Source organism: Castanea sativa, chromosome 2 (genome assembly GCF_040712315.1).
Source record: "Castanea sativa cultivar Marrone di Chiusa Pesio chromosome 2, ASM4071231v1".
NCBI lineage: Eukaryota > Viridiplantae > Streptophyta > Magnoliopsida > Fagales > Fagaceae > Castanea > Castanea sativa.
In genome coordinates, this window is record NC_134014.1 from 7534659 (window position 1) to 7556484 (window position 21826).

The window sequence follows — 21826 nt, forward strand, 5'->3', positions numbered from 1 at the left end:
TTGGGCGTATCTCTCCTCAAAGCTCCAATTGACACAAGACTAGATGGATTGGAACCGTGACTTAAATATCTACAATTTTCCAGTTTTGAGATTTTCAAAATTCTCAATTTTTGAAGGCTGAAATTAACTCACATGTTATCACTATAATCCTGGACAGAAATTAAAATAGTAAAAGTTTTTTTGAAGAGAGTGATGTGTGAATTTTCAAAATTCTAAGGCTCAAAATTCCGGATTTTAAGTCCCGGGTTTCAAGAAAAAAAATTTCTAAATCCCAAAAGTCTTAGAATTTGAAATAAGAATTTCAAAACTTCCAAGTTCCAGAAAATCAAATGTTTCTCAAAAATAAAATCTTTTTCAATCAAAGTTTTTCTTGACAAAATTCAAATTAAGAGTGAGCAAATGAAAGTCACACATCTTAGAAATGGTGCGACTATGAAGCACTTGTCAATTAAAGTCTAATTTACAATTTTGACTTTTTGCAGAAAGCAAGTCCAGATCAAGGTAGCGGAGATCCCTTCGATCATCATTTCAATTCCAAATTATCAAAGTAGAGGAGATCCTTTTGATCGTCATTCCAAAACCAGATCAAAGTAGAGGAGATCCCTTTGATCATCATTTTAGTTCCAAATTATCAAAGTAGAGGAGATCTCTTTGATCATCATTCCAAAGCCAAATCAAAGTAGAGGAGATCCCATCGATCATCATTTCAGTTTCAAATTATCAAAGTAGAGGAGATCCCTTTGATCATCATTCCAAAGCTAGATCGAAGTAGAGGAGATCCCTTCGATCATCATTTCAGTTCCAAATTATCAAAGTAGAGAAGATCCCTTTAATCGTCATTCCAAAGTCAAATCGAATTAAAGGAGATCCCTTTAATCATCATTTCAGTTCTAGATTATCAAAGTAGAAAAGATCCCTTTAATCGTCATTCCAAAGCCAGATCGAAGTAAAGGAGATCCCTTCGATCATCATTTCAATTTCTGATTTTCAAAGTAGAGGAGATCCCTTTGATCATCATCAAAGTAGAGGAGATCCCTTCGATCATCATTCCAAAACCAAATCGAAGTAAAGGAGATCCCTTAGATCATTATTTCAGTTCTAGATTATCAAAGTAGAGGAAATCCCTTTGATCATTATTCCAAAGCCAGATTATCAAAGTAGAAGAGATCCCTTTGATCATCATTCTAGCAACTCCAGATCGAAGTAGAGGAGATCCCTTTGATCAACATTCCAACAACTTCAGATCAAAGTAGAGGAGATCCCTTTGATCATTATTCCAAAGCCAGATTATCAAAGTAGAGGAGATCCCTTTAATCGTCATTCCAGCAACTCCAGATCAAAGTAAAGGAGATCCCTTTGATCAATATTCAAGCAACTTGAGATCAAAGTAGAGGAGATCCCTTTGATCATTGTTCCAAAGCCAGATTATCAAAGTAAAGGAGATCCCTTTGATCTTCATTCCAGCAACTCCAGAATGAAGTAGAGGAGATCCCTTTGATCAACATTCTAGCAACTTTAGATTAAAGTACAGGAGATCCATTTGATCACCATTCCAGCAACTTCAGATCAAAGTAGAAGAAGACCTTTGATTAGCATTCCAAACAACCCCATTTTTAAGATCAGGATAAAAAGATCCTTTGGTCACCCCAATTGCCAAGAATCATGTCCAAAGTCATCAACTACCAGCTAAGTCCGGTATCTTCATTTTGTTGTCAAAAGATAAGGCACTAGTTCTATGTTCCAAAGTTTTAGGTTCGAGAGCTAAGTAATCTTTGAAAACTCAACCTCAATTAAATCATGGTCACTGAAATCAATGTCTTTGTTTTACATTGACATTCACTTTTCAAGCTCTGTCAATGAAGAGCATTCTGTAGACACTTGATGTTGCACCCATGATTTTATCAAGGAGAATTATTGAAGTGAACATCCACATACAAAAAAAAAAATCATTTTTGCGTCACATGCATCATTTGTTCTTGCATTATATACATCATTTTGTCTTTGCATTACATGCATCATGTCATTTATTACAAATCACGAAAATGATCTTGAGATTCTAACGGTCGCAATGTTGTTTTTGGTTTTCAAATCGGACCATCAGATCAAAAGATATCCCATGATCAAGTTTGCACAGTCCATATGCATTGTGTCTAGGAAGAGTTGACCACACACGATTCATTTAAATTAATTCTAATTGGTCAAGCAATTAAAATTAATTAAATAAGTTTGTGATTGGCTGATAATTAGTGTTTAAAATAGAGATGCATGCATAGGAATAAAAGGGATGATTGGATAACAATAAAATTTGTGAATAATCTGAACTTTATCAAGATCTATTTTAAGGGATTTATCCACAAGATAATGGGTCAAGATGATTGATTCAAGATAATTGTTCTTAAAAAGCTTGAATTATCCAAAAAAGATATTAAAAAAAAAATCATAGACGGAGGATGAAAACATGTCTAGGTACAAGAATCGGCCAAAAAAACCCTAGATAGAGAGTCCAATTGGCACCTAAACACGAAAGCACGTTTGGACTCCAATAGCCAATTCGGCACTTTTGGAGTGTCGAACGACACTCTAAAAGTGCCTAATTTTCCTTGAATGGGCTTTGGCCCAACGGCCTTTGGGTAACGATTATGCACACCCTTTTGACATTTTTGCAAAAGGATGAGCCCGGATTCAAACCCTAATCGTCCATACCTATTTTTTAGAGATTTCTGGCCTCTATAAATAGAGTCTGAACCTCATAATTCAACACCTTTTGGCTACGCTCTAAGAGGCATACGTTTTTGGCTCTCAAATCACCCATATTTCCTGAATCCTTTCTTTGAGTGTTGCTGCCTTAATTAGGGTTTTTAGGTTTCAAAAAGTATTGAACAAATTTCTTTGAACCCTAAAACATCATTTCAAGAACAAAGTGTGCTTATGCAAGAGGTTGTTCTCTAACCCTTTTTTGTTCTTATGTTTCTTTTATCATGATGATGCATGCTCTCTTATTTTTTTTAGACATTCATATGCTTACTTGTTAGTGTAAATTGTGAAAATATGATCTTGTTTTTGTTGTTGCTATAATTTGTTTCTTAGTTTTAAAGATTTGCATGCAATTAACTTTTTTTCTTCAAAACAAAACAGATCTACATCTTTCTTGAATGTAGATCTGAATTTTTCTTCAAAACTAAATGGATCTACATCTTTCTTAGATGTAGATCTAAGTTTTTCTTAAAATAGAAACGCATTTTGTATCTTCTTTAGATACAGATTTGATTTTTCTAATACATGCAGATTTTTAAAATAAAGAAAGAGATCATAAATTGTTGTTTTGTTGTTTGTTTTATTTGAGTCAAGTAGCATGAAATAATTTCATGAATGAGATCATCTCCATAAAATAAAATAAAAACATATATTTTTCAAATACAAAAACATATCTGATTTTTCTGTTATAAAAACCATTTTTTTATCATCATCAAAACAGATCTGATCTTTTACAAAACTCAAAACCACTTTTTTATCTCTTTAAAAACATATCTGAATTTTCTCTTTAAAAATCATTCTTTTTACATATGCAAAAGCAGATCTGAGTTTGTGTTTGTTTTTCACATGTTCAACATATCATACATAACATGCATAAATTGGTATATTAGTCACAAGAGTTTAGAAGACTAGACTCTGTCTGAGCGGAATGGATGCCTAACACATTTTTATTTCGTAACCTAGCCTCCAGATTTAGGTCTTTGGTTAAGTAGATCTAGTCTTGTCTTTGTTTTATTTTGGGTAGAATGTAACTAGGACAAAAAGCCTTGTAATTACTTAGTAGTTTGTAACTAGGACCTAAAGCCATGTAATTTTTCAATTTTTCACTTGTGTAATTTTTTAATTCAATCAATGAAGAGAATAATTCAGTCATATATTTAGTTTTTCTTTTTTTATATAAAAAATAAGTAACGACTCAACACCACTTATCCAAAAAGAGAGGTGCTCTAAAAAGTACTCTAAAAAAAAAAAATAATTTGAGAGGCAATTTTCCGGGTCTCTCACAAGTTGATGTTGAGAGAGAGAGAGAGTCTTTGACTTGTCTTAACACTTTTTATATTTTTCTTTCTTTGTGTTAGACATAGCAAATAGATTATTGAAGGGTACAACGTACGTCAATTGGTTAGTGCGGTTTTATATATGTTAATTTCAATTATCAATATTGTGTATAGAGCTCGAGTCTAGCTACTCAGAGATAATAATAATATCTTTCTTTCTTTTTTCTTATCAAGTATGAATGTATGATGGAAGCAGCTGATACTTATTAATCGAGAAAAACACATACGGAGAGTAATAAATGGATGTGGCATGTTTTTCAAAACAGAAATGACCGACTCTAAAATTTTGAGGACATGATTGTTGTTATTGTTACATATGTTCTTACTCTGTAGGGTCAATGACTCAGTTGCTTTTTTATTTGATGGACTCCATTTAGTTCTTCACTCAAAATAGAATGGGAAACATAGTCAAACATGGATGCTTTATTCTTGGAAATAAACACACACTAATAGCTTCTGCATTAAATTAACAATTTGATTGGTAGGGGCCGTTTGAACCAATTATTCCTACCAAATGTTGAAATAAACACACTAATTTCGTCAAATTTGTAGCATCCTCCATCGAGGTTTCTTTGCTACTTGTACAGTGGCCTCAAAGCCCTTTCTTTTTCCTATGGTGTGGAAGTTTCACAGAATCTTAGACTATTCTCTCATAAGACTTGTCAAATATTGCATTTCTTCCTATTTTTTCTTTTTTCCTTTTCTCTCTCTTCGTGCCCCATGATACATTTTTTAAGTACTATAGTTCATTATCATGCGTGGTATATGGTACATATGTTGCATGCATGTGAGGACCCAATATTTCCTTTTTTTCCATGGAATTTTAGTCTTAGTTGTACACTTAATTATCTGGGCCAGCTGAAAAGCAAATTTGAATGCAGCAAAAGCTAGCGGAAATGGCACGGTGTTGGAAATCAACGTATTAGATTGTCAACTTGAAAAGCACGTTTGAACTGTTTGGATGTTATTAGGACATATGTGATTCATGTTAGGAACATATATCAACATTTTATGTAATTGGCTAATCCTTTGACAAAACGCATTTTACTTGTAAATGGGTAGATTTAGGATGTGTTTAATACTTCAAGGAAAAAGTTTCAAGTTCAAGTGTTAAAATTATGCAAGTCTGTCCAAGAATCAAGTAAGAAAGTGCTGGATTTTAAATCTCGATAGCTAGTATCTATCAAGGTTTAAAAGTTGCTGAAGCCCGTGGCTCGACGGCTATCTAAATAGATGGCTATCTATCGAGGTTTATGAAACTCAGTTTTTCAGGGTTGTTTTTCATCCAATCCATAAATGTATGTTTGAGCTTTATTTTCTCACAACCCTAAAGATATATAAGGATTATTTTAAGGGCTATCAAAGGTGACACAAGTTGCATGAGTGTAGAGCAAAGTTTTGTTCACGCAAATTGTGACCAGAGATAAAGTTTGCCCTAGTTCATCTTGAAAGGTGCTGTGTTTGTACACTGTAGGGTTTTGTGACCAAGCAACTTCACGATCATCGTGTAATGAACAGAAGAACTTTGCAGTCAACATCCTTCTCAAGTTGGCGATCAAGTCGCATACTGGGATCTGCGCATCTTTTAGTTAGTCATGTACAGAAAGCCATGCAATATAAAGGAGAGATTGTCACAACAGAACAAGTTTAATTGGGTATTGGGGTAAGGGTTCAACTGTAGGTTGGTATAAGGAACTGTGATTCCTTTACTTGTAACCTCTTATTATGATAATAGTAAATTCTCGGGAGTGGTGACTTTAAAATCACCTGGTGAGGTTTTTGCCTCGAAGGTTTTCTCCATTAGTAAACAAATTACCATGTCAATTTATTTTCCGCTGCATAATTATTTAGTTTGTGATTTTTTTGTGCTATCACGTACATTGCATGTTAATTTAATTAATTAATTAAACTTAGTTAATTAATTAATTAATCCATCACAAGAGGTCAATACATTCTTGGCCTATCATATGTAACTTCTGAGAAAAAGAGATAATGTAATTCATGAGTAGAGATAATTACTTGATGCCTAAAAATTATATATCATTGTGCTTAAAATGAATCTTCATGATATTCAGTCAGGAAGTATTTCTCCCATGACAGGTCTTATATTAATAGGAACTTTATTGACATAGTAGGAAGCATAAAACTTTTTGGATTAAAGGCTTAAAGCCAAAATTAATAACCTTGTACATAAGCCTTTTAGAGTTAATTTGCTATCTTTTATGATAAATTAAATTAATTGGTTGCACAGCTTACATGGACTATGGACACCAATGTAGTGCTGGTCGTATTGATCATCAAATGATTAAGCCAGTAAATATTCTTTTCTTTTTCTTTTTTTCAGAAAATTTTTGGCAATTCAAATGTCATACCCATGGGGTTTTTCTTTCCTTTATGAGATCTCTTTTACGAAAGATCTCAACGGTTTTTTTTTTTTAATCTGAGATGAAACTCTACTATTGTCTAATCTAAGTATATATGTGTGTGAAACTCTCTCTTAAGAATAATTCTTAAGTACTTTCAGAGCATAGAAAATGGTACTCCCTCCTTTCACATTTATGGTGGGTCCATTCATTAAATTTATGGTGGGGTTTATGATGAATATGGGAGGAAGAAATACTATTTCTCCATACTCTGAAAGTACCTAAGAATTAAATCCCTATCTATGTTATCGTGGTTAATGGGAAGTTATGGCTGTAACTTGTAATTATTGACATGATTTTTCTATATTAATTATATGATTAATTAATGAGTTGAGTGGTCTTTGGATAGGCTAACATGAAGTCATCCTCACCTTTGTTTGGTTGCTCAAGCTGGGTTGTTAAGTGAGATAAGTCACTGGACTGAGTAAAAGTTAAGGGTCGAATTGAGCAAATGAGATAGATCAAATGTGACTACATAGAAATCATTTTGTATTAAGTTTCACTTTATTATATAATTAAGTAATGAATAATTATTATATAATTAAGTAATGATTTTTCTTTATTATATAATTAAGTATATAATGAGTTGAGTGGTCCTTGGATAGGCTTGTAAGTGCACGATTGCACCTAGACCCAAAAACAAACATGGGCTCAGGCCCAATAATCCTTAAATAATAAAACTTGTAGAGCGTGGATTCGAAATCTAGTTTAGTGGTGTTGGAAGCTTGATAAACAGACTAGAATGTTACAGTATTTGCAAACAATGAACGAGTATGACAAAGGAACCTCCTCAGACGTAAGCCGAGGAAGATTTATGTATTATCTCTCTTTCTCTTTCAAAGATTACAGTTCTTAGTCCCTCTCTAGCTAGCTGACCCCCCCTCTCTTCTTTACTCTCTTCTCTTCTTAAATACTTCTTCTTCCCTCTTTGTCCACGTGTCACACAAATCTTATCCTTAGATCCTCCCCCCTCCTTTCCACCACCTTCCTCAAGCCTTTAAACAATGGCCAGAAGGTCAATTCTACTATTCAGGGGTCACCTCCCCATTAATGCGGCCAGGGAGGTAGGTGCAGGGTATTTAATGTGGAGGTAGCAGCCTTTTTCTGAGATATTTCTTTCGTACCGTTGCGTCTAGAAGGTATTTAGATCCCCCTCTTAACCAACAATTTGTCCAGAACACTGCCTATAATCTTCTTGGCGAATCCCAGGGTCATCACGGGTTTTTCTGAGGAGAGATTAGTCCTCAAACGAATCCTCGGCCCTTCGCCCTGTGGGCTGACTTACAATCTTAAAGGCCATTAGTCAAAAATGGTCTGGCACCCGCCAATAAAGCCCAAGGCCCAAATACATGCTCAGGTCCCTTTACTCCCTACAATAGCCCCTCAAAACTTTATTTTTCGCCATCCGAGGAGAAAAATGGAGTTTTGATCCGACCAGAATACCCTCCACACATTTCGCACATCACCGCGCGTGTGAGGATCCTTCTGTTTCCTAGAAAATGCCGTCTAACGCTTCGAATTTCAAAACGCACGCATTTATGACCGCAAGTTACACCTTGTTCCCCATGTTCAACGATGAGATGAACATCCAACGATTTGTGTCGCCCCCTGAAAATTTGGGCGGGAAGAATCCAATTTCGAGGCCGCCTCCCGCACGTCATGATGCTTGGAAATCCGCGCCTTCATTCATTTCTTCAGAGTTTAATCACATCAAAATATCAGTTATTGCCTTTTCTCTCTAGAAACCCGTGGAAACTCGCACAACTAAACTTTGTAAGTTCTTACTTTCTTTGCTCCTTCCTTCTCAGATTTTGTCCTCGGCTCCCTTCTTAACTACTTTCCCTCTCAAAACTTGCTTTTCTTTCCTCATAAATGGGTAGGTTTAAGTGCTTGGTAGACACCGCCGCTGGGATGGAAGGCTTTAGGGCCAAATACCAAATTCCCAGTGACATAGGCTTGAAATACTATTCGGCGGAAGCCGTAGGTGGTTCTAGGAAGACGGGAGAGGTTATCATCCCTATGATTGCCTTCATAGAAGGTGGGATGACCCTCCCTATGAGAAGCGTAACTAGGGAATACCTTCGCAACCATAGGTTATGCCCAGACCAACGCGCACCCAATGTATTTAGGGTCTTAGGAAGTGTCGACGCTCTAAATGAGCAGATGGGCTTAAACCTCACATGGCACGATGTTGCCTTTATGTACGAATGTCACAAACTTAAGAGCGTAGGTTATTACATTAAATCACGGTCTAGTGTAGTTAGGTTAATTTCTTGTTTGCCCAAGTCCAATAAAGGCATGAAGGACGACTACCTCATCGCCTCATGCAATTGGCACGACGGCCCTCGCTGCCCAGTCGTATGGGGAGATCCAGGTGTGACTCCTCAGGAGTTAATTTCCCTACCTTGTGACTCAATCTCAACCCCTTTAAATATTTTATTTCTCTTTGCACGTTGTTATTTCTGATTTTTCTCGCTTATCACAAATCTAACCATGCTTGTCTCCTTGGATGTCGTTTTTCGCAGATAAACAGCACGTACGCCCACGCTTGAGCTACTGTAACGTCGCCGACTTAAACCGCGTCCTCCGTTCAGAAGTCTTTGTGAGTGAAGACTTGCAAGTAAGAGCGGCTCACTTAATACTAGGATACGACCCCATATCCTCGGATTTCCAAGAGATAGAGAACGCGATTATCGCGGGGGACAGGCGACGCCGGAGAATAAACGTAGCAAGGCCGCACTTTCTCACCGACCACGACATTCTTGACGAACTCAACACCATCCTATACACGTGACCCATTGCGGCGATCCCTCTCTCGGCGCACTCTCAGACAACCGCCGCCCCGGAGGAGCAAATGTCCTCGTCGCACTCGTTGGACGAGGAGATAGACCAATTTTAGCTCGAGGACGTCGAAAGACCCCGAGGAAACCAATTTGTCGTACTCTCTGATGAGGAAGACGAGCCTACCGAGGCCTCCGGAGTTGCAGGTTTAATAGTTGCGCGTCCTAACGATAGTTCCGAGGAGGAAGAGATGGACGTGCTTAAAGGCCTCCTAAATAAGAGAGGCGAGAGAGTCGCCAAGAAAGGAATGGGGGGTCTCAAGCTCCTCCGTCCTTGCCACCACCCCCTCCTCCAGCCGATCCTAAGCCTCCTGTTGAGGAGCCCAAGAAGAAAAGAAAGGGGGAGGCCGAGGAGGCTGGTGGCAAAAAACAAAAGAAACTAAAACAGCAACCACAGCAAGCTCAGCTGCAGAAACTGGACAAAGGCAAGGGACGTGCCCGTTCAGTTGAAAGCGGGGAGATTAGGGACCTGGTCGAAATGCGCCGAGCACCGGCTACTTGGTCTCCCGAGTTGAGACTGGACGGAGCGCCAATCTCTTGCTAGTCTAACATTAGGGCGTTCCAACAAGGCCACGCCCTCACCTGGCCGATGCGTTGGAACGTCCCCTTCTGCTACCCAAGGATATGGAAGCCTTGGAAAAAATGAGCCAGCCTCAGTTGTTCCTTTCTTTGAAAAGGGACTTAGCCCTGGTAAGTTTCACTCCTCATATAAATTTTGTTTTTTCGTTATATCTGACTATTAGTGAATGTTTTCCTGCGTCTAACCCTCTGATACTTTGTCATAGGCCGTTCAAGAGGTCTTTGCTGCCGAGAAGTTCGTGGAGGATTCTCGGAAGAAGGCTAGAATGGAGCAGGAGATTCGGATGGAGACTAAGAAGTCCCTAGGCCAGGCCCTTGCAGAAAATGAGAAACTCTCCTCTCAGCTGGCCAATCTAAAAAGAGAAAGAGACGGCGCCGAGGCTAGCCTGAGATCCATGAGCACTCAGGTGGAGGGGCAGCACAAGCTTCTTCATCAAAAGGATGAAGAGCTCTCCAAAACTCAGAAAGAACGCTCTGACTTGGAAAAGGAGCTTGCGAAGATGAGGGAGGAAGCTCGCACCTTCAGGGATTCGCTGGAGGCCGCGAAGAAGGCTGGTTATAAGGAAGGGGTAGCGGTGACAGAAGACCAGCTGACAGAGGCGTTCGCGGCCTTATGCCGAGAATACTGTTAGCAGGTTTGGGGCGAAGCCCTAAACATAGTAGGGGTTCTTTCGGCTTTCGAGCTGAGGAAGCTCGAGAACGTTTGGCTTCCCCTTGATATACAGGAGATAGAAGAGGCTCCTACTGTCGCATCTGCCCTTGAGACAGCTCCTTCTGCTCTCCCTCCTGTGATCCCAGAGCTCATTTCGGATCCTACAGAACCTATAGGTTCCCATAAAGAGAAGGAAGTGGTGGAGGCGCTGAGAAGGACCTAAGCCAAAGTGTTGAGCCCATCGTCCCTCCGTCAACTACTACAGACAAAGGGAAACAAGTCCTCTCTTCCTTTGAGTTGGAGTTAAAAAAACACTGAGGCTACCAGCACTTCCCAGCAAGACCCCCCTCCAAAAGCTTAGGGCCGAACCTAGGGCTTTTCTTTTTTTTTTCTTTGTAGTTGAGATTTTCTGTGTAATGTATATCAAAACAATTAATGAAAGTCAGTTTTGTTTGATCTTCATCTGTCTTCTATTTATTTTATCTTTGTGTTTGCCATTAGAGTTCTCCTTAGCACACATCGAAAGAATGAATGGAACAACTAACTCCACTTTCAATAGTTGATCAATAGTACACATACTTGTCTTGTACCTCGCAAATTACATCTTAGGAGTGTAGCAAGCATGACACAATAACGAACGCCTAACAAGCTAACTTAACTTTTTGCTAAAATCTGTAAAGTAAAGTGTTCAAGAACCCGACAAAAACAGACTTGGTTTAGATTGTAAGTAGTGCCTCACTTTGCAAATCAATGTGATACTTAGAATTTGTAACCTGAAACGTTAATTTTAGCAAAGTGTGGGGTCCGAGGACCTTACATTTCCAGCTCTCTTCTTGATACTTAAAAATGTATAACTTAAAATTCTATTTAACCATGGTTCCGTTTAACAAATAATAAGATATCAATTTTCGCAAGGTAGGTGGTCCGAGGACCAGATATAACCAAATTTCTGTTTGATACTTAGGAACAATAACTCTAGATGTTAATTTTCCCAAAGTAGAAGGTCCGTGGACCCGGCATAACTAAGGTTCTGTTTAACAAATGATAAGATATCAATTTCCACAAGGTAGGTGGTTCGAGGACCATACACAACCAAGTTTCTGTTTGACACTTAGGAACAATAACTCCAGATGTTAATTTTCCCAAAGTAGAAGGTCCGTGGACCCGGCATAACTAAGGTTCTGATAAACAAAAGATAAGATATCAATTTTCACAAGGTATGTGGTCCGAGGACCATGCATTACCAAGTTTCTGTTTGATATTTTAGAACATTTTAGAACATATCAATTTTCACAAGGTATGTGGTCCGAGGACCATGCATTACCAAGTTTCTGTTTGATATTTTGGAACATATCAATTTTCACAAGGTATGTGGTCCGAGGACCATGCATTACCAAGTTTCTGTTTGATATTTTGGAACATATCAATTTCCACAAGGTATGTGGTCCGAGGACCATGCATTACCAAGTTTCTATTTGATATTTTGGAACATATCAATTTTCACAAGGTATGTGGTCTGAGGACCATCCATTACCAAGTTTCTGTTTGATATTTTGGAACATATCAATTTCCACAAGGTATGTGGTTCGAGGACCATGCATTACCAAGTTTCTGTTTGATATTTTGGAACATATCAATTTCCACAAGGTATGTGGCCCGAGGACCATCCATTACCAAGTTTCTGTTTGATATTTTGGAACATATCAATTTCCACAAGGTATGTGGTCCGAGGACCATGCATTACCAAGTTTCTGTTTGATATTTTGGAACATATCAATTTTCACAAGGTATGTGATCCGAGGACCATGCATTACCAAGTTTCTGTTTGATATTTTGAGAGTTGCAATTTATAAGCCCGTATACATTCATAATTTAAACCACAAACGACAAAAGTACCTTTTATTAATAATAATACCTTCGAAGGTTGTTTACATTCCACGGGTGTTGTACAACCTTTTCATCTAGATCAACTAGTCGATATGACCCTATGCTTGCTACAGAAATAATCTGATATGGTCCTTCCCAGTTTGGTCCTAGCTTACCCCAAGCTGGGTTTCTAGCAATACCCACTACTTTTCTCAGCACCAGATCCCCAGGCGCGAGTGGCCTTAGCTTCACATGGGCATCATACCCTCGTTTAAGCTTCTGCTGATAATAAGCCATTTGGACCATAGCTGCCTCTCGCCGTTCCTCAACTAAATCCAGGCCTTTCTCCAAGAGGCCGTTGTTATTTTCTGGATTGAAAGAACTCGTCCTTAGCGTGGGGAAACCAGATTCTAAAGGTATCACCGCCTCGGCTCCATAAGTCATAGAGAATGGCGTTTCTCCAGTGGATCTGCGCGGCGTAGTTCGATATGTCCATAAAACATGTGGTAGTTCCTCCACCCATCTGCCCTTCGCATCGTCCAGCCTTTTCTTGAGTCCACTAACTATGACCTTGTTAACGGCCTCGGCTTGCCCGTTTCCCTGAGAATAAGCTTGAGTGGAGTATCTATTTATGATGCCTATGTCCTCGCAATATTTCCTAAAAGCTCTACTATCGAATTGAATGCCATTGTCCGAAATGAGAGTGTGTGGTACCCCAAATCTAGTTATGATGTTCGTCCAGATAAACTTCTTGGAATCAACGTCCTTGATATTTGCTAAAGGCTCAGCCTCGACCCATTTACTGAAGTAGTCGGTCCCCACGAGCAGCCATCTTTTGTTTCCTACAGCCCTCAGAAATGGCCCTACTATGTCCAATCCCCATTGAGCGAAAGGCCAAGGACTAGAAAGAGGATTAAGGACTCCCCCAGGTTGATGAATGTTAGAAGCGAACCTCTGGCATTGGTCACACTTTTTTGCATAGTCTTGAGCTTCCCTCTGCATATTGGGCCACCAATATCCTTGAGTCAGGGCCCTATGAGCTAGGGACCTTCCCCCAGTATGGCTCCCACAAATTCCCTCATGTAGTTCTTCCAAAAGCGCCTCCGTTGATTCGGGGTGCACTCATAACAAATATGGTCCGAAGAAGGATCGTTTATACAATTTCTGATCCTCGGACAACCAGAAACGCAGTGCCTTTCAACGAATCTTATATGCTTCAGACTTGTCCTCGGGAAGAATATCATTTTTCAGAAAAGATATCACAGGGTCGATCCAACTAGGTCCAGGCCTTATTAAATGGATCCGAGCTACACTAACAGTGGTAAGATCTGGCTCTAGCAAATCTTTGACGAGGATAATCCTAGGCAAACCCTGAGCCGAGGATGTCGCTAAGGTAGCCAAAGAGTCTGCATGCGTATTTCCACTTCTAGAAACGTGAGACAGGACAAAGGAATCAAATTTAGATTGTTAACGTTTGACCTGGGTCAAGTATTCTTGCATTCTTGGGTCCCTAGCCTCCATGGTTCCTGTCACCTGGCCGACCACTAACTGAGAATCCGAGAGCATGTGAACTCCCTTTCCGCCCATCATATGTACCATGTTCATACCGACCAAGACTGCTTCGTACTCGGCCTCATTATTAGTAACCGAGAACGCCAACCTCAGATATTTTTCGAAGACAATTCCCTCAGGGGATACCAGGACAAGTCCGATGCCAGACCCTCTCTGGTTAACTGCCCCATCAACGGACACTTCCCAAGTGGGAGGTCCTATGCCCGTGATCACGCCAATTGATTTTTCATCCATGTGTGATTCCTTCACAGTTTCTTCCAACAATGGTTCTGCGAACTCCGCCATCAATCCGCCATCAAATCTGCAAGAACCTGGCCCTTTACCGAGGTACATAGCATGTATTTAATATCAAAAGCTCCTAAAATAGTTCCCCATTTAGCCACCCTTCCAGAGTAGTCAGTGCTGTGCAACACTGACTTGAGAGGCAGTTGGGCCAAAACTACAACGATGTGGGACTGGAAATAATGAGAAAGCTTCCGCGTGGCATGAACTACGGCTAAAAGCGCTTTCTCCAAAAGTAGGTAACGCATCTCGGCTTCATTCAAGGATTAACTGACATAGTAGACCGGTCTTTGCACCCCACCGTCGTCCCTAATGAGGACCAGGCTGACCGCATGGACGGCCACTGCCAGATACGCAAACAGGACTTCATCTACTTCAGGCCGAGACATAATGGGTGGCCGGGAAAGATATTCCTTAAGTTGTTGGAAGGCTACAACATAATCCTCGGACCATTGGAACCCCCTCCACTTATTCAACAGTTGGAAGAAAGGCCTGCATCTATCAGCTGACCGAGAGATGAACCTGCTGAGAGCGGCGATCATTCCGGTCAATTTCTGAACTTCCTTTGGATTCCGAGGTGGCTGTAAGGTTTGAATAGCCCTGACCTGTGCCGGATTCACCTCTATCCCTCTATGAGTAACCATATAACCTAGGAACTTCCCAGAACCCACGCTAAAAGAACACTTCGAGGCATTAAGACACAACTTGTACTTTCTAAGAACCTGAAAAGTGTCATCCAAATCTTTCACGTGCGCAGGTATCGTCTTACTCTTAACTACCATGTCATCCACGTATACCTCAATGGTCTTTCCAAGCTGCAATTCAAACATTCTGGTCATCATCCTTTGGTAAGTAGCTCCAGCATTCTTTAATCCGAACGGCATCACTTTATAGTGATAGTTCCCTATTGGAGTAATAAAGGCAGTTTTCTCCTGATCCTCTGCTGCCAGTGGAATTTGGTGATAACCCTGGAAGGCATCCAAAAAACTCATCCGAGGATGTCCGACCTTAGCATCCACAAGCTAATCAATGCGCGGCATCTGGAACGAGTCCTTTGGACAGACTTTGTTTAAATCCGTGAAGTCCACACATACTCGCCACTTTCCATTTTTCTTTTTTACTACAACCGTGTGCGCCAGCCATTCCGGGTAGAAAACTTCCTTAATAGCCCCAGCCCTCTTGAGCTTGAGCACCTCTTTTTTGATGGCTTCGGAGTGCTCTTTGGAGGAGTGCCGAGGGGGCTGCCTTCTAGGAGGAATAGCAGGATTGACGTTCAAATGATGACAAATGAAGTTTGGGTCTACCCCCGGAGCCTCATAGGGATCCCACGCAAAGACATCGATGTTATCTTTCAAAAACTTCAGCAACTCCCTCTTTTCTTGACATGGTAAACGTATGCCAACTTGAAAGAACCTTTCAGGATCATCCGCTATCAGAAACCTCTCTAGGTCTTCGCATATGGCCTCCTCTGTTGTCACCACATTGGGCGCATCCAGAGTCGTTAATTGCTATGAGTCTTTCATAGCCAAGGTCGAGGACTGTGCTTCGGCCTGATGCAGCACTACAACCGTTATGCATTGCCTGGCCACCAATTGGCTGTCGAGTATCTCTTCAATGTACTCCCCTGAAGGGAACTTAACCTTAACATGCAAGGTGAAGGAGACAGCACCCAAAGCATGCAACCAGGGCCTGGCAAGGATGGCTGTGTATGGGGAATATGCGTCGACCACAATAAAATCCACCTCAACCATTTCCGAGCCAGATTGCACGGGCAACCGAATCTATCCCTTTGGTACAACAGCTTTACCTTCAAAGCTTATGAGTGGCGAGTCATAAGGAGTGAGATCTTCAAATTTCAACCTCAGCCCCTTGAATAAATCAGGATACATGATATCCGAGCCGCTGCCTTGATCAATCATCACCCTTTTTACATCATAATTCCCTATCCTCAGAGTGACCACCAGGGCGTCGTCATGGGGTTGGATGGTCCCAACCTTATCCTCCTCTGAAAATCCCAAGACGAGCATATTCACCTTCAATCTCTTCAGCTTGGAGCCCGCCTCATCGGCTTGGGAGTGCGAAACTGCCATCACCCTGGTGGGACATGAGCTAGTCCTGCCAGGCGCAGCGAAGATAACGTTGATCGTTCCCAAGGGCGGCCGAGATGAATTATTCCTCTGATTATTCGAGCCGGACTGACTGCCCTGCCCATTAGGTTGGTACAGGTGCTGCTTTAATTTTCCTTTACCGACAAGCTGCTCCAAGTGGTTCCAGAGGGTCCGACAATTCTCGGTAGTATGACCCACGTCCTGATGGTACTGACAAAAGAGATTTTGATTCCTCTTGGCAGGATCCCCCGCCATCTTACTGGGCCATCTAAAGTAGGGTTCCTTACGGACCTTCTCCAGTAGCTGGTGTACCGGTTCTCGAAATACAGTATTAACAGTCTAAGGTGGCGCCGAGCCAGACTACCCAGAGTAATCTCTTCTCGGCTTGTTGTTGTGATATCTGTCCGACCTGAAATCCCTTCTCTCCTGCGGGATAACCTTCGCCTTACCCTTTCCCTGTTGTTGGTTTTCCTCGACCCTTTTGTATTCGTCAATACGGTCCATAAGGCGACGTACACTCCGTACGGGTTTTTTGGTCAAGGACTTCCTCAAGTCATGATCAGTTGGAAGGCCTACTTTAAAGGTATTGATCGTCACCTCATCAAAATCACCATCTTTCTCGTTAAACATCTCCCAATACCTGTCGGAGTATGCTTTCAACGTCTCGCCCTCCTTCATAGCCATAGATAACAATGAGTCCAACGGTCGAGGAACTCTGTTGCACATAATAAACGGTGACGCGAATGCTCTAGTCAATTCCCCGAACGAACCTACAGGCCCCAACTTAAGACCGTTGAACCACCTCATAGCAACAGGTCCCAAGCTAGAAGGGAAGACTTTGCACATTAGGGTCTCATTGTGAGAATGCACCGCCATTCTCTGGTTAAAGTGGCTCGTATGTTCCATCGGATCAGTCCGATCGTTATAAATGGTGAAGGTGGGCTGGGTGAACCTCCTGGGGAGCCTCTCATTCTCAATCCTGCGTGAGAATGGCGATTTGGAGAGTTGGTGCAATGTCCAGCTCATAGTATCGTTCCCTAAGCCCCTGGAGGGGAGCTTCCTGTTCCTACGACCTAGTGGATCATCCTCTTCGCAAGAGGATGTTTTGCTGGGGGCGACCATGACCTTGAACTGTAACTACTTCCCCGGGATTCCCCCGAAGAAGGATTAGATGAGGATGATGCACGCCTCCGTCTGACACAGCGCAGCTTCTTCTTAAGGTGATTAATCTCCTTCTGCATGGCCTTGGCACCATCTTTATGGGTGGTACTGCCTCCACCGTGGGTATGACTCGCCCTAGGATATTCGGTGTGAACGCTTCCCTCTCGATCCCTCCGGCACTCAAGATGCTCGAAAAGATCCTCAGGTTGCAATCCCTGAGACTCTGCATGGTGTGAGCCTAAGCCTACCATGGTGTTCCAGCTCCCCCAACGCTAGATTTCCCACAGACGGCGCTAATTGTAAGTGTACAATTGCGCCTGGACCCAAAAACAAACGTGGGTTCAGGCCTAATGAGCCTTAAATAATAAAACTTGTAGAGCATGGATTTGAAATCTAGTTTAATGGTGTTAGAAGCTTGATAAACAGACTAGAATGTTACAGTATTTGCAAACAATGACCGAGTATGACAAAGGAACCTCCTCGGACGTAAGCCGAGGATGATTTATGTATTATCTCTCTTTCTCTTTCAAAGATTACAGTTCTTAGTCCCTCTCTAGCTAGCTGACCCCCCCTCTCTTCTTTACTCTCTTCTCTTCTTAAATACTTCTTCTTCCCTCTTTGTCCACATGTCACACAAATTTTATCCTTAGATCCTCCCCCCTCCTTTCCACCACCTTCCTCAAGCCTTTAAACAATGGCCAGAAGGTCAATTCTACTGTTCAGGGGTCACCTCCCCATTAATACGGCCAGGGAGGTAGGTGCAGGGTCTTTAATGTGAAGGTAGCAGCCTTTTTTTTAGTTATTTCTTTCGCACTGTTGCGTCTAGAAGGTATTTAGATCCCTCTCTTAACCAACAATTTGTCCAGAACACTGTCTATAATCTTCTTGGCGAATCCCAGGGTCATCGCGGGTCTTCCGATGAGAGATTAGTCCTCGGACGAATCCTCGGCCCTTCGCCCTGTGGGCCAACTTACAATCTTAAAGGCCTTTAGTCAAAAACGGTCTGGCACCCACCAATAAAGCTCAAGGCCCAAATACATGCTCAGGTCCCTTTACTCCCCACAAGGCTAACATGAAGTCATCGGTCATCCTCGCCTTTGTTAATTTGGTTGCTCAAGCTGGATTGTCCGAGATGGATAAGTCACTGTATTGAGAAGGTGAGATAGCTGAAATGTGACTACATAGATATCATTTCGTATTAAGTTTTACTTAATGCCAAGATATGCATGAATGCTTGCATGGTTTAATAGATTTATATAGCTGAGAAAGTGTACTGATCAAACTAACTTTTTGGATGCAACCAAATTGTCTGCTAAACTTTGTCAATGGAACATGGAGTTGTTTGCCAAACCTGAAAGTTTGGGCGCGATGTTTATCCATATTTTGAGCAAACCAATCTTTCTTGTTTTTCTGTTTTAGAAGAATTTTAAAATGTCAAAGTCAACGTTGTTTGATTAAATTCTTTATAAAAAATAATAATACTATATTATTAAAGATGTGATTCTCAAGCGATTATATTAACCTTGATAATGAGTAAATTAATAATAAGTAAATTTTGCTTTCAAGCCTTGTGGATAACAGCACAAAACAATTTGGCAAGTCGGCGTAGTCATTACTTTAGAAATCAAACATTACCAACTTATTCTATGCTTGAAGTTGAAGCCAAAAATAAAATTAAAAACCAAGGACAAGCTGAACACTATTACAAATATTCTGGAATTTAAAATTTCACATCCTATAAAAAATTTCTTCCAATTAGCCTCAACCAAATGGTGACTTATTGAGCTATAAACAAGTAGTGGGTAGGAACTAGGAAGTTCTGCTTCAATTCCAACTTATTAAACAAGAGGGAAAATGTGGAAAGCAATACATGAATATTCGATCAAATTAATCAAGATAGAAATTCACAATCAAAATAATAGATAGGGTTGTTGACAAAAGAACGAACAACGAAACTGCTTGAGCAGAATTCAATTGAAAACAGTCACAAGGAGACAAATTAACAAATGTGTGCTTCGAAAAAGAGATGCCATCTGGAAGATTAATTTTTCATTTTTGTTGCCCCAACAGTCAACATTATTTTTTGCTTCCACTAGATTTCTAGAATATATATATAGACATATATGTTTGCTGATATCTAGAATATGTATTATTTACTGTACAAATTGTGTTTTATTCTATAAATAAACAACCGACCCTCCCATAATTAAGTAGCCCGCGTGGTGATGGAGATGCGCTAGCTGAATCTAGAATCCCCTAAAAATAAAAATAAAAAGAAAAAGATATTAAATTCTGTAAGAACGTAGTGTAAAACTCATGTTCTACCCTTTTAATCCCAACATGCCACATCATCTAATTATATATTTAAGAATAAACAGAACTACACCCAATCAATTCTAATACCTATATATAAATTCAATCAAATTGGGAATTTATTAAGATGTTATTATGTGTGGTAAGATATATTAAATTTTAAGTGAAATGCTAACATGACAATCACTTATTAGATGGTATAAAACATGGGTTTTACACCTCATTCTTACCAAATTCAGACTCGTATAAAAAACCTACTAGTGAATGTAATGTAGATGATTATATTGGACAGGGACAGAGTCAATCATTTTTTTTTTTGGGAAGTGGAATTATGATATTGATAAACGAGTTAAGAAATATTCAAACCATTTACATACATTTACATGTTTATGCATTAATTTGATTCAGCTTGAGACTTAAATAAATTAAATACCCTTTTTGACAGGCAAACCATTTTGCAAATCCCTTCCCTAGCCCCACTAATGTCCCAGATTAAATTTTTTGGACCCCTATAGCCATAGTGAGTTTACGGTTAAATCAGCCTACCTTTTGAATCATTTTCAAAGATTTAAAGACTCTATTCCTTTATCAAAACAAGATTGGAATTTCTTGCAGAAGCTCAAAATACATGAAAGATAGGGGTGTTAATTTGGGTTAGCGTGTCGGTTCGTGTTGTGTTTAGGTAGGAGTATTCAACTAAATGACTCAACCCGAATCCGACCCATTTAATAATCATGTCAGAATCCTTCAACCCTAACCCAACCTGTTAATAAGGCAGGTTGAACTAATCCAACCCACTTGACACGCTTAATAAATGGGTCGTATTTGGTTGACATGAATGTGACACAACTCATTTCAACTTGCTCAATATTAAATATAACATCTATCTAGAAAGTTTTATTTTTCTTACATCCCAAAAGTAGTGTATACACTTCAAGTTTTCAACCCACATTTAAAATGATATCATATACTATATAATAAAAATTTGGCTTAGAAACTGTGGTTATACCAAGTAGCTTCACTAAATTGTAGAAATTTTTTTAGATTTAAAATATATATATATAAATTTCTTCTCCTATAATTTCTAAGTTGATAAAAATCTTAATTTGATTACAATCCAAATTTTTCATCTAATCTATCTAATCCTTATCTTTTTTAGTGTAGCGTATTATAATTCAAATTCTTCACCTAATTTATCCAATCCTTATTTTTAATGTATAGTGTATTATAAAATAAAATAAAAACAACTTTCTTATTTTTTAATTACTACATTACACGTAAAAAGAAAACATTTATATATATATATATATATATATATATATAAACCACTTTCATTGAGAGGATATACACATGGGGAGGAATTGATAATATGTTTGTTATCTACTTTATTTAAAATATATTTTGTTTTAATTTATTTATTTTATAAATATCAAATTTTTGGATTAAAAAAAAGCTAATAACGTTAACAACTTGATTTTTACTGTATAACAAGAAAAAAAAATTATAATTAACGTTAACAACTTGATTTTATGGTATTTGATTTTAAATAAATTCCTTTTTTTCCTGCTTATATCAACTTCTTTACAACTTAAAATTATTGTTTTAAATAGAAACAACTTCTTATCAACTTTTTTTTTTTTTTTTGTTGAAGTATACCGTGGTTGAAATTTTGTTTGTTGGATAAATATAGGAATGATTATGGATAATAGTTTATTATATCATGACTCTCATTTTTAGATTTTCAGATCACTATAAATAATATCTTGAACATCCAAGTATCAATTATTTTTTAGGGTTATTTGCTGTTTGTTTTTCTCTCAAATTCAGTCCCTCTTTGCTTCAAAAAATAAATTCCCAATTTTGTTTGTTTTTGTTATTATTCATGCAATTTTTTATTTTTTTATTTTTTAGGGAGTTTCATTGAGGTTTCGAAGCACTC